The sequence below is a fragment of the Lucilia sericata genome, unplaced genomic scaffold (assembly GCF_015586225.1).
Source record: "Lucilia sericata isolate MDLA Ls3-8-SP2 unplaced genomic scaffold, ASM1558622v1 Contig001074F_arrow, whole genome shotgun sequence".
Taxonomy (NCBI): domain Eukaryota; kingdom Metazoa; phylum Arthropoda; class Insecta; order Diptera; family Calliphoridae; genus Lucilia; species Lucilia sericata.
In genome coordinates this window covers 77638-92356 of record NW_023995051.1, presented here as the reverse complement: position 1 = coordinate 92356, position 14719 = coordinate 77638, and positions in this window count along the sequence as shown.

Here is a 14719-nt window from a genome sequence, read left to right as displayed (position 1 = left end):
AGTTTACAAAATGTTCCGTATTTAAATCTATATATCACAGATAAAACTCAAACGATTCAAATCTCCATTAATTTCTTCTAGAAAAATAGTGCTTTCAAAAAGTACCAAGCAATTTACTCGAATTTGGTCCTATATAGGCCTTAGTACTCGAATTCCAAAATAATTTGAATAAAACTAAATTTCCCGTTTTTTCTCTTTTTGGTACATTTTCCCCAGTGAAATAGCAAAAAATTTATTACAATAAATATTACAGAGTTAGTCCGTAATTTAATAGGAATAATTCAATAAACCGAAAAAGTTTTCTTAATGTGCTAAAAAAAGTATCATAAATACAGTTTTCTCCCTTTTACACCCAAAAAGGACTGAATTTTAAAAAAGTACGAAACAAGTGTCTCATAATTTTGGGAGATGTATCCAAAATATTTATAAAAATTTGATTATGTTAATTATTTCAAAAGTTTTAAAGGGCCAAAAAAGGTACCAAAATCACCTTTGTTACACATTTTTATCCCTTAACAGTACGAATTTCAAAAAAGTACCAGACACCCATATGCTCATTTTAAGAATAGATACAGGTGCATTTAAAATTTTTCTTGTATCACTAATATTGTGTAAGATAATTAAGAAAACCTGTTTTACCCGTTTTTCCCCCTTTTTACCCATTAATGTACAAATTTCCAAAGTCCCTCCTTAGTGGATCTACATAACCAAAAACACATCTACTGTCAAAATTTCATGATTCTAGGTTCAGCCGTTTGGGCTGTGCGATGATGAATCAGTCAGTCAGTAACGCTACTCTTTTATATATATAGATTAATCATACGCATAGGGTTTGAATGTTTGGGTACAGATTGAATATACATATTTTTTAAAGAAAGTAAAAAATAGAAGTGTTTTGATTATTATTTAATTAGTTGGAAAACAAATAATTGGCCATAAATAACCCATAAGATTTTAACCCTTTAAACAATCATGTAATAGTATTATATTTAGCTATGGCGAATCTTTATACCCACCATCAAAACTTTTATCTTTGTGACTTATAATTAGAATCATTTTCTGAGTCCGTTCGTATGTCTGTCTGTCTGTCTGTCTGTCTGTCTGTCCATGTAAACATTAAAGATATTTGGATGAAATTTGGTACACACATTACTTTTGGCCCAAGGACCCTACTGATTTTCGTTAATATAAAAAAATCATAAAAACCATTAAAAAGAACTTTTTTATACCCTCCACCACCATCAGTGGAGATAGAGGGTATATATAAGTTTGTCATTTCGTGTGTAACACTAAAAATATTCATCTGAGACCCAACAAAGTATATGTGCCTTATCAAATTCTGAGTCGATTTACCTATGGCGTCTGTTCGTGTAAAATGAAGCAAACAAATTTAACCAAATTCACCCAAAATGCTCTTCATTTTCCAAAGTTATTTGGTATTTAAATTGAGGTCAGTTCACATCCGGAAAAGTTATGAATCAAAATTAAAAAAAACTCCGAAAAAATTCTTTTATTTCTGTTGCAAATTGACAGAATCGGTTCACAACTTCATATACCTCCCATACAAATGTACATATTACCGGAAAATTATTTTATTGTTAATAACTTTCGTTAGAATGTTGATATCTTTACAAAAATTTACAAATTGAAGTTTTATATTAATAGATTTCATATAGAGGAACAATTTTCTGAATCGGTACATATTTGGTCGTAGCTTTCATACAAGGTCCCTTCCCGAAAATCACTTAAACGCACATAACTCATTACATAATTAAGATATCCATACAAGATTAGGCACAAATATTGCCTTTATATACAGAAATGTTATTGTAAATTTTTTTCGAATCGGTTCACAATTAATTGGTCATAGCTCCCATACAAGGTCCCTTTCAGAAAAATACTTAAACGCACAAAATTCATTACTAAATAATGATATTCACACAATATTTGGCACAAATGTTACTTTAATACAAGATCCCCTCCCAAAAATCATGTAAACGCACATAACTCATTTCAAATTAAGACATCCATACATGATATGGCACAAATATTGCTTGCACAGGTCCCCTCCCGAAAATCACCTAAACGCACATAACTCATTACTGAATTAAGACATCCATACAAAATTCTTATACTCACCAAAATCAAAAAAGATTTGTCATTCCGTTTGTAATATGTATATCGAAATATTGCTCTAAGTCTCATTTATATGTACATTTATTCTGGGTATTGAAAATGGACAATATAGGTCCATGATATCATGTAGAAATCTATGAGGATCGATCCATAATTGACACTACCCAGATATAAGATCGCCTTCAGAAAGTTACTTTAACGTATATAAGTGGCTTAAAAATACCAGTATATGTAGCAATGAAATTCGTCACAAATAAGTCTTATAAATGACAAAACCTTTTTGATGAAATTGGTGAGGATCAGAGAATAATTGAGTCTACTCCCTATAAAAAGTCCCTCTCGATAAATTACTCTTACGTTCATAATTGGCTTCAAAATACCAGTATAGAGATGTGGTTTGAAATTAGCAAGTTTTAGAGGAGCAAAAATCATTTTGTAAAATTTTATAGAAAATTGCGCATTTTTTTCGCTTTATTCTAAATTTCCCAAACTGAGGTTTGCTATTCTTTCGGCTGTGTTTTGGATAATTTAATTTAATTAATGGGAACTATAACTTAGGTATCGGCTAGTTTCTATACGCATTTCGCCGTTTGCTTAAGCCAGCTCAGCATGAAATCTTTCTAAATTTTTTAGAAAAACTAGAAATTTTTATAGTATATTCTTTTTATAAACTCTATGATAATTAAAAGAATCTACTACAAATCATAAAAGTTTTAACAAAACAATAATACATTTCTATTTTTATTATTTTCTTCATTTTTTTGTTCTTTTGATTTTCAGACTTGCAATTGTAAGTACAAATTACTCACATCACTTACATTTCTTAGACTACAGGTGGTATGAATAATTTTTTATTTCAGGTTTTTTTTCAAATATGTATACGTTCCGATAAGTAAAAGTAATTTACTTATCTATGATTAGAATACCTATTTATACCCTAAATCACTATAGCGAGGAGGGTATTATGCGTTCGTGCTGATGTTTGTAACACCCAAAATATTAGTCCTTAACACCTTAAAGTATACCAATCGGCTCAGATCACTTTCTGAGTCGATTTAGCTATGTCCGTCTGTCTTTCTGTCCGTCCGTCTGTGTGTCCATATCAATCTTGTGCGCACTCGCAATATTCAAGATTTCAGATGAAACTTGGCATATTATCTTCTTTTGACCCAAGGACGAGTCCTATTGAAAATAATTAAAATCGGTCCATTATTTCATATAGCCCCTATACAACCGTACCCCCCGAATACAGGGCTTTTGAGCTCATAAAGTTCTTGTATTCCTCCAAAAATCGACAAAACTTCATTTTATATAAGTCTTAATGATACTGCTGATTTTCGTAATGATCGGGCCTCATTTAACCCTATGCCCTATACTAAGTCCCCTTCAGAAAATGATTTGATGATCAAAATTCACTTATAAATATTAATATTACGATGATATTATACGATTGCTATAACCCCCTACCCCCATATAACCCCTCTTTTAGAAAATACCTTTTTTGTCAACAAATTCTTAGAATTACAACAAATTGTTAAAATATTTCTCTATTAAATAATTTATTATTAAAAAAATAATCAAAATATGAAACATAATCACAGGTGTAGGGTATCATATGGTCGGCAATCCCCGATCATAAATTCTTACTTGTTTTTAGAATATTTGTATGTTCATATATCATAAATAATTGCAAATTACTCAAATCACTTGTATTGTACAGACAACAGGTTGTATGAGTAATTTTTATTCTTCATTTGTTTTTCTCCAACATGTATACGCTCCGATAAACACAAATTATTTCGTTATCTCTATTTAAATCAACATTTATACAAATTTTAAGACTTTGTGTGCATATTTCTTTAGCACATGATTATTAGGTCACTCTTATTATTAGACTGTAATAATTTTCTACTTCTTAGCTTGTCAACGGTTTTTTTTCTAATAAATTGATTATAAAAAAGTAATCAAATGTTTAACCTGCACTCTCTGTGTAAACTATTAAAAAAAAAAGAAAGTAATAATTATTATCATGTTGTTGATACGAGTATAATGATAAGAAGATAAGTAATAACATTTTATGAAACACAAGTAGAGAATAGTTATAGCGGTACTTAACCTAAATTTCTATAAATTTTACTTAAACTAAAGTCTCAACTCGTACCATCATCATCCGTTAAAGAATATGTATCATCAAGGGCGGCAGAGTAGGACACAAGTCAGAGATTGCCAAGCTGGTAGGTAGGCAGAGTACGTTTTGTTCTACATGCATCCTTAATTACAAACAATCAATTTCATTGTGTGCATAAATACCACTACCACCACTATCTTTACTACTACTGTCACCACTATATACTTGGTTTATATGTATGAATGTATATATGTACTTATATAAAACAAAATATTTATGTAGTACAAACTAACGACTAATTATAACCACTATTGCTGCTTAAAATTAAGTGCCATAATTTTCTCTGTTTTTTTTTCTTATAGAAAAGAACCTTACGTTGAAAATGAGGTAAAAGCAAAATAAACACTTTCATTTAAGTTGCCTGGCAGAGGAGTACAAATAAATTTGTGAAAAAATAATACAGTGTGGAAATATAATAAATTTACTATTGACTTAAATGGACTTAATTAAATTTATGTACTCTAGACGTTGGCAAATTTATTTAGAAGAAGTTGAGTTTATTAATGTACTAAATAGATTTAAGTATAATGATAGGAATTAGATAACTTTTACCTAATTATAAAAATTATATCTTTATAAACTTTTCAACTAGATATAACAAGAATACTGGTATTTATAAGAAAAAAAAAAAAATAAACTTACAAAATACCCTTTTTATAATGTTCTTTCAAAGGAAATACAACTTCTCTTATAAGTCATAAGTATTATTTCACTTTTTGCTAATTATGTAATAAAATTATGGAATTGTAAACTTAATGTTATTGCAAAAAAACAAAATAATTAAACAAAAGTTAAAGGTTTTTGATGCTAATAAAATTCAAAACGCAAATTTTCTAATGAAATTAACATTTCCTAATGCTAAGCATTTGTATACCCTACATCACTTTAGTGGGGAGGGTATATTGGATTTGTGCTGATGTTCGTAAAGTATACCAATCGGCTTAGAATCATTTTCTGAGTTAAAATTTCTCTTCGTCCATTATTTCATCTAGCCCCCATACAGCAGAACCCTTCGAAAAAGGCCTTTGAGCTCATAATTATATTAAATATACATACCTGTATCTCGATAAAAGTCGGCACAAATAAGTTATATGTAAGCCTTCATGACCTTGCCAAATTCCATAAAGATCGAGTCTCATTTGAACCTAGCTCCCAAATAGAGTCCCTTGAGAAAATGACTTGAAAGTCTAAACTTCACATATAAACACTAATATCGGGTTGAAATTCAGCACAAATAAATACTATACAAATTTAAATCCATTCACAATATTTTATCAGGATCGGTCCTAGTTTTCTCTCCCAGTTTAGGGTCAGTTTTATAGCAACGGATTCCTTGCTGTATTTCCTCTAAAGTTCCTCTTTATAATGACATTCTATCTGCAATGGGTGTTTCAAAGTTCCCGACATATTCTGTGTCTGGTATGTGATCGGGCATGTCCAATGATTGTGTATTGCATTCCAGAATGTCCAGTATACATTGATGACTTTTCCTATAACCGCCTTTGGTCAGTTTACCTAAAGTTAAGAACAGCTCGGCTGTAAGTGCCGACTCACATCATATATGTATACTTCAATAGGTGGAATATTTAGCAATGTTTTCAGAACCTTGGTTGACGCAGTGCGCCACTTATACCCTGACAGCTTGAACTCCCTCTAGTAGTTTGATATTACACTTTTGTCCAAAGAAGTCCATTAGATTACTGAAGCGTAAGGTAGAAATGGTCTAATGGCACTTATATAAAGCCAATGTATCATAGTAGGACTAAGGATCCATTTCGTACCTATGCTTCTCCTGTATAGCGTCCAACACCGATGTGCCTTGTTGATCTAAGCCTCTATGTAATGTCTCCATTTCAATTTCTAATCAAGTATTGCACCTAAGTATTTTACTCGGTTGGTTACTGGTATCCTCTTGCCCAGAAAAGAGTCTATAATATACATTTGTTCTTCTTGTGAAAATATACATTTCAATATTTGCCCGGTTAACACTCAGGTCTCTAAGTAGAGTACAGTTTAAGGCCATATTTAGGACCTCTTCAGCCCTTCTACACAAGTAATTTTGATCCTTTCTCCTAAGAAGTATCGAGCTTTAAGATTTTGCCACAATCTGCCTGCCTTTCGTATATGGATGAGTAATGAATTACATTTTTAATTGGAACTTACGGTTAAGGTAACCATATATTATATCAGATGACTTTACTTTTACTTTTCCTTCTTTCTGGTGTAAAATATTAAAAAAAAGTCTCAAATAAGATTCGAAACAACAGTGCCACCGATTTTAAAGGATTACAAGGTTTAATTTGATGCCACGCCTAATTCCAGTAAAACGTTTATTCTATATACATAAGTCTCTAGTGGTAACTACTCATCCGCTACAATAATAGTATACGCACAATTGGGACGAACGACGAATTTTTCGGAACGAATATTCGTCGTCAGAAATAGAACACACTTGGGTATATGAAAATGTACACAATCATTGCGTATGACGAAATTCGTCGTACGTAACGAACTATGCGATAGGTTTATTTCTATTTCTTACGCAGACGAACGACGAATTAATTGGGGAAAATTGTTTTAAAACCAATTCCGGTAGCCCGAATTTGCTGAAATTTAGCGGTTGTGAGTACAGCTAATAACAATACAATATTATGTTCGAATATTCGAAATTATATTCGAAAATTCGAAGTTATGTTCGAAAAATTTTTTATGCTCTTAAAATAATCTCTGGGTCATAAAAACTAAAAATAAAAGTTCGAAAAAATTTTGAAGCCATTAAAACCAGTTCTCGTGGCCCGAATTGTCGGAAATTTGGCAGTCTGGAGTACACTTGATGACACTACAATGCTATGTTGGAATATTTAAAATTAAATTCGAAAATTCGAAGTAATGTTCGAAAAAATTTTGAAGCTGTTAAAATAATCTCAAAATTGGGGATATTCACAAAAATATAATTTTAGTTCTTTTCGAAGCCAATTTCTTACAATTTTTAATTTCGAAATAATGTTCGAATAAATTTTAAAGCTGTTAAATTATTTCAAAATCGTGTGAATTCACAAAAATATAATTATTATTCCTTTTTCTTACTTTTTCCAATTTCGAACAAACAAATTTTGAAAGAAATTCGCAGTACGAATAATTTGATTGTGTTCCATTCGACGAATTTACGCAACGACTAGTTCGTCGTGCTATACGAAATTCGTCGTTCGTCCCAATTGTGCGTATACCATAATTCTAGGATGTCTATGAAATTATCCAAGAAATTAGTAAAAATTAAATGTTGATTACAATAACAATTTTACATTTAATGTATACATATAAAGTAACACAAAATCTCTCCTTAAAACCTCCTATTTAATGCTAAATTATATTAGCATCCTACTAAAAGTCTTCCCAAATTGCAATTAATTTCCATATACATACCCAGGTATATACTCTTGGGAAAAATTTGCAAAAAGCCACTAAACCCTTAAAACAAATTAATTATAATTAGTTAATACAAGTCAATTAAAAAACACATTAACAAGTTTTAGGCTCAAGTGCAAATTTAAAAGCTAACTGCAATAATAAAAGCAGCTACTGCTACACAACGACAAACATACATTCACACGAAAACTTTGTGCCACAACTTCTGTTTTTTCTCCACACAATTTACGCAACACCTAATAAGAAGAGAAAATTCATAATAAGTTAGATACTTGGAAAACACACATATAATTGTTGCATGAGAGCACGACAAAAAAGTAAAACTTTAAATGCTTTTAGCTAAAACTTGCATACATATGTATGTGTATAGATATTTAGAGTATACTTGTATGAAAACTGTTACCTGGAACCGTGAAAATATTTTATGTTTATAATAATTTATAAACGTGCATATTTTTGTGTTGAGATTGTTTTTAATACCTTTAGTATAATACAAGTGGCATGTATAATCTTAAAGCGGTAAAAAACACACGTTTTTAGCCTGTATAGAATTTGGATAATGGAAAAATAACTCAAATATAAAACTCTCATATAAATACATACTACATTCATACAAGCACTTTTATCCTAAGTAGATATACACAGTATGTACATGTATTGTATCTCCTTTACGTGTGACATTTTGTGCTTTTTATGTTAGAGAGAATGTTGCAATTTTTTAGTGATTCTTGTTGCAAAGCGGCTGGCTGACTGTGAGCTGTATTATATGATGCTCTTATTATTCGTGCTCAACTCTAATTTATTATAATAGAAGAATTGTTGGGGCTGTATTTTAATGATGATGGCAGTTGGTATGTTCCTAATTTTTAATAAGGATATTTTTTTGCTTTAGTTTTTGAGGTCCTATTATTGTCATAGTTGGCTGGCAAATTACTTTTAGTTTATTACACTTAACTATGCTAATGTAGAAGGAACAGGGAAATTCTAATGATATTTAAAACCTAAGTTAGTGGTGCTTTGAAAGTATCTTTACCTTTAAAATAAAAATTTTTAGAGTTAGACAATGCTAAAAAATTACCAAAGAAAGTAAATTTTTTAAAATTTAAGAAACAAAGAGAGAAAGTAATTTTTGAAAATTTTCCTTTAGAAAGACGAGAAGAGAACAAGAAAGTTCAAATATTCGCAAAAACTAAAATTGACTAAAGAGAGCGCCAGAGGAACTTACTGATAGAAAGAATGGAAAAAGGACAAATATAAATTTACTAAAGATAGTAAATTTTCAACGAAAAATTACTAAAGAAAGAGAGTAAATTTTCAAAGAAAGATTACTAAAGAAAGAGAGTAAATTTTCAACGAAAAATTACTAAAGAAAGAGATTAAATTTTGCAAAAAATTTACTAAAGAAAGAGAGTAAATTTCTGCAAAAAATTTACTAAAGAAAGAGAGTAAATTTCTGCAAAAAATTTACTAAAGAAAGAGAGTAAATTTCTGCAAAAAATTTACTAAAGAAAGAGAGTAAATTTTTAGCAAAAATTTACTAAAGAAAGAGAGTAAATTTTTAGCAAAAATTTACTAAAGAAAGAGAGTAAATTTTTAGCAAAAATTTACTAAAGAAAGAGAATAAATTTTTAGCAAAAATTTACTAAAGAAAGAGAGTAAATTTTTAGCAAAAATTTACTAAAGAAAGAGAGTAAATTTTTAGCAAAAATTTACTAAAGAAAGAGAGTAAATTTTTAGCAAAAATTTACTAAAGAAAGAGAGTAAATTTTTAGCAAAAATTTACTAAGAAAGAGAGTAAATTTTTAGCAAAAATTTACTAAAGAAAGAGAGTAAATTTTTAGCAAAAATTTACTAAAGAAAGAGAGTAAATTTTTAGCAAAAATTTACTAAAGAAAGAGAAGTAAATTTTTAGCAAAAATTTACTAAAGAAAGAGAGTAAATTTTAGCAAAAATTTACTAAAGAAAGAGAGTAAATTTTTAGCAAAAATTTACTAAAGAAAGAGAGTAAATTTTTAGCAAAAATTTACTAAAGAAAGAGAGTAAATTTTTAGCAAAAATTTACTAAAGAAAGAGAGTAAATTTTTAGCAAAAATTTACTAAAGAAAGAGAGTAAATTTTTAGCAAAAATTTACTAAAGAAAGAGAGTAAATTTTTAGCAAAAATTTACTAAAGAAAGAGAGTAAATTTTTAGCAAAAATTTACTAAAGAAAGATAGTAAATTTTCGCAAAAATTTACTAAAGAAAGATAGTACATTTTTTTCTACAGAGAGAGTAAATTTCGAAAAATTTTCTATAGAGAGAGTTAGGTTGATAAGAGGATGTATACTACATCAAATCCGAAGAAATACACCTAGGCCACTATAGGGCCTCGAGAGAGACTAAATTTTCGAAAAATTTACTAAAGAGATAGTAAATTTTCAACATGGAATTACTAAAGAAAGAGAGTAAATTTTCAAAGAAAAAAATTTTCCTAAAGAAAGAGAGTAAATTTTTGAAAATTTTCCTAAAGAAAGATAGTAAATTTTGGTAAATTTACTTAAGAGAGAGTAAAGAGAGATAGAGATAGATTAAATTTACGAAAAATTTACCAAAGAAAGAGTAAATTTACGAAAAATTTTCTAAAGAGAGAGTAAATTTACAAAAAAAAAAAATACTAAAGAGAGATTAAATCTACGAAAAATTTATGAAAAATTTACTCTTTCCAAAAAAAATTACTAAAGAAAGATAGTAAATTTTCAACAAGAAATTACTAAAGAAAGAGAGTAAATTTTCAAAGATAAAAATTTTCCTACAGAAAGAGAGTAAATTTTCGTAAATTTACTTAAGAGGGTTAATATTAATAGATTTAGTAAAGAGAGTAAATTTTAAATTTTTAAAAAAATTAATCTCTTAAGAAAATTGTTTGAAAAATTTACTCTCTTTACACTATTTTGTAAATTTTTAAAAAAGTTACTAAGCAGAAAGTAAGTTTTCTTAAATGTTATTGATGATAAAATAGGAATTAATGCCCCTATTATGGTTTACAACTCAACTCAGTTGAGTTGAAATTGAAACAACTCAACTTTAGAACAACTCAACTTATATTTGGTATTATGAATTACAACCAATTTCAGTTGTAATTGTGTTGATGTTGCCAACCTAAAAAGTGCTTTTTTGTCATAAAATTAAGTGAAAAGTTTATGAATTTCTGTTTTTCGTAAATGACAAATGTATTGAACATCTTTTATTGTAAATTCGCTTGAAATCAGTGATTAATGAAATTTAAAAAAAATGTTTAAAAAAAAACTTTACTTTGTTTTATTTTAAAAATTTATTCTAAACAATTGAGTTGTAATTTGTTACAACTGCTTTTGATAAGTTGTAATTTTTTTCAAAAAAGTTGTAATAAATTTCAGCTTTAAATTTTAAGTTGTTATCGATAATACCAAAGAGCAAAATTTCAACTAAAGAAGAGTTGAGTTGTAAACCATAATAGGGGCATAAGTTGGCCTCTAAAAATCTCCTATGATCATGCTGCAGTCTAATAGATAATCTTTAAAATTCAAGTTTGACCATCGAAAAATATTTAACACAGTTTCATAAAAGTATTTCATATTTTTCTCTTTGTTTTGAAAATTGTTTTTCATGTTTTCATTAATATGCAATATACATTCACAAATACATACACATACTTGCTGGCTATGCAGGAAAGTGTATGTCTGTATTTAAAATTAATGCATGCTATTTTTAATTTTTCTGTGGGTATACATATCTGTCCTGCAGTTAGGGAGTCTATTCTGAAGTGATCAGTTAGGGTTACTACTGGCTACAGAAATAGCTAAGCAATTAGTTATTTTAACATTTTAATTGGATATCAATTGTAACATTGATGACTAGAATTACTCTTTACTAGGGTTTTAAAATGATAAAAATTTATAAGTTATACATTGTCCCCTTATAAAACTACGTGGTCTTTAGGCTAAACTAGATTGCATTATTATGGATATATGAATGAAAGTGTGGATGCCTGTGTTATGAGAACAGCTACTGATGTTGACATTAAATGCCTTTAATTTGAATGTATGTGCAACATAAACTATTTCCACACACACTCTCTTACACTACCACTTTTAAACATGTCCTTTAATACACACAGCTGTTATTGAAGATTGTTCTAGTATGTTTGTATTTTTGTGTTCTTTTTTCTTATTCTTTCTTTATTTTGCTGTTGGTGTTTGCATTTTATGCATGTATGAATTAGTGTATGTTTGTGCATGTAGTAGAAAACCCTTGTAGCCTTTTCATAATGCATGGAATTTACACTTGACTTACAAATTGTTGTCATACATCGTTTGCCATGTTGATGATGATACTGTCGCTTTTGTTGCATAGTTTCTCGCAAAACTTGTTACAACTAAACTCAGACATATTCACACACACACACACGCGCCTTCCAAAATGTGAAAGAGGCATAGATATAAAAGAGGCTAAGTTCAAATATGGCTCCGAGGAAGATAAATAAGACAAGTGCAATAGTGTGTGCATGAGTTTTATGCCTCCAAAAATTCACTGAATAAATGTTACATATCTGGGTCTCAGTCATTGTATGTAAGTTTATGTGTTTCAGTTTTACAAGTGATTTTTTTCAGTTTTTCTTTTTTTAATTTTTTTGTTTGTTTTGAATTGCCATAAAATTATTCTAATACTAGTACAACTACTCTCATTTATTTTATACTGCGGATGCATTTTATTTAGCATGATCTAAATAACCGTAAGGTAAACTTTCTGATACTAAAATATTTGATGTTAACTGCTCTTAAGCTGAAATAAACAGCAACAACACATTTTAGACGATTATAAGTTAGGTAAGCTCGACTATATAATTTCCTATAATGACATAGGCTATACCCACCATCAAAACATTGCCGAAAAAAAATGCTTCTTTATAAATAAACTTTGATATTTAAGAATCGATGCTTTTGTTATTATCAAAACAATTTTCTCATTCATTACATCTATGTATAATTTTACCAACATACATATTATGTATATCGATAGGATCAATTATGGAAGGATCCTCCTGAAGGGGACCTTATATGGGGGATAGGGTCAGTTATGGACCGATCATTATAAAATTTTACAATTATATTAGGGTTCCTATAAAATATGTTCTTGTCGAATTTCATCGCTATAGATGCTACTCTTAGATAGTTATGAGCGTTAAAGTCATTTTCTGAAGGGGATCTTATATGGGGTTAGGGTCAATTCAGGACAAAGCGATTTACGTTTCTATAAAATATGTTTATGTCTAATTTCATAGCTATAGATGCTTCTTTTAGGCAGTTATAAGCATTAAAGTCATTTTCTGAAGGGGAGCTTATATGGGGGATAGGGTCAATTATGGACCGATCCTTATAAAATTTTACAATGATATTAAGGTTCCTATAAAATATGAAAGACATTTTCTGAAGGGGACCTTATAGGGCGGGTAGGGTCAATTAGGGACCGATCCCTATAAAATTTTATAAAGCGATTTAGGTTTCTATAGAATATGTTCATGTCGAATTTCATCGCTATAGAGCTTCTTTTAGACAATTATGAACGTAAAAGTCATTTTCTGAAGGGGACCTTATATGGGGGGTAGGGTCAATTATGGACGGATCCTTATAAAATTCTACAAAGATTTTAAGGTTCCTATAAAATATGTTCATCGCTATAGGTGCTTCTTTTAGTCAGTTATGAGTGTTAAAGTCATTTTCTGAAGGGAACCTTATATGGGGGCTAGGCGAAATCGTGGACTGATATTGCCCATTTTCAATACCAAATGAACTGCATCAACTATAACTATCTGTGCAAAATTTCAGCTCTCTAGCTGCTTCCGTTTGGACTCTATCGTGTTTTCAACAGACAGACGGACAGACGAACGGACATGGCTAAATCGTCTTAGAATATAATAAGGACCCAGAATATATATGTATATACTTTTATGGGTCTTAGACGAATATTTCAATGTGTTACAAACGGAATGACAAAAACAATATACCCCCCATCTTGTTTGATGGTGGGTATAAAAATGGCGTCTAATGGAGATAAACTATCGTTTATGTCGGGTATATGTCAATTATAGAGTCTTCTATGAAGCGAATTTTTGAAAGAAAATTCGTAATTTCTTAATAGTGTTTTCAAAAGAGAGTTTTGTATGAAACAAATTTTTTATCAGGGACTACGCTGTCGTAGCCAAGGTGGTTAAAATTTATTTTATTCGTATATTGTAATAATGAACTGCAAAGTCAAATCACTGAAAATAACAAAATTTAAAATTTTAAATCATAGGTTATAGAAAATGTCTTCACAAATAGCTCCAGATGATTTAGACTATGAGGTATTAACTAGGTGCTAGTTCTGTTCCAGTTCTGTTCTAGTTCTGTACTAGTTCTGTTCTAATTCTGTTCTAGTTCTGTTCTAGTTCTGTTCTAGTTCTGTTCTAGTTCAGTTCTAGTTCAGTTCTAGTTCTATTCTAGTTCTGTTCTAGTTCTGTTCTAGTTCTGTCTGTTCTAGTTTTGTTCTAGTTCTGTTCTAGTTCTGTTCTAGTTCTGTTCTAGTTCAGTTCTAGTTCAGTTCTAGTTCAGTTCTAGTTCAGTTCTAGTTCAGTTCTAGTTCAGTTCTAGTTCTGTTCTAGTTCTGTTCTAGTTCTGTTCTAGTTCTGTTCTAGTTCTGTTCTAGTTCTGTTCCAGTTCTGTTCTAGTTCTGTTCTAGTTCTGTTCTAGTTCTGTTCTAGTTCTGTTCTAGTTCTGTTCTAGTTCTGTTCTAGTTCTGTTCTAGTTCTGTTCTAGTTCTGTTCTAGTTCTGTTGTAGTTCTGTTCTAGTTCTGTTCTAGTTTTGTTCTAGTTCTGTTCTAGTTCTGTTCTAGTTCTGTTCTAGTTCTGTTCTAGTTCTGTTCTAGTTCTGTTCTAGTTCTGTTCTAGTTCTGTTCTAGTTCTGTTCTAGTTC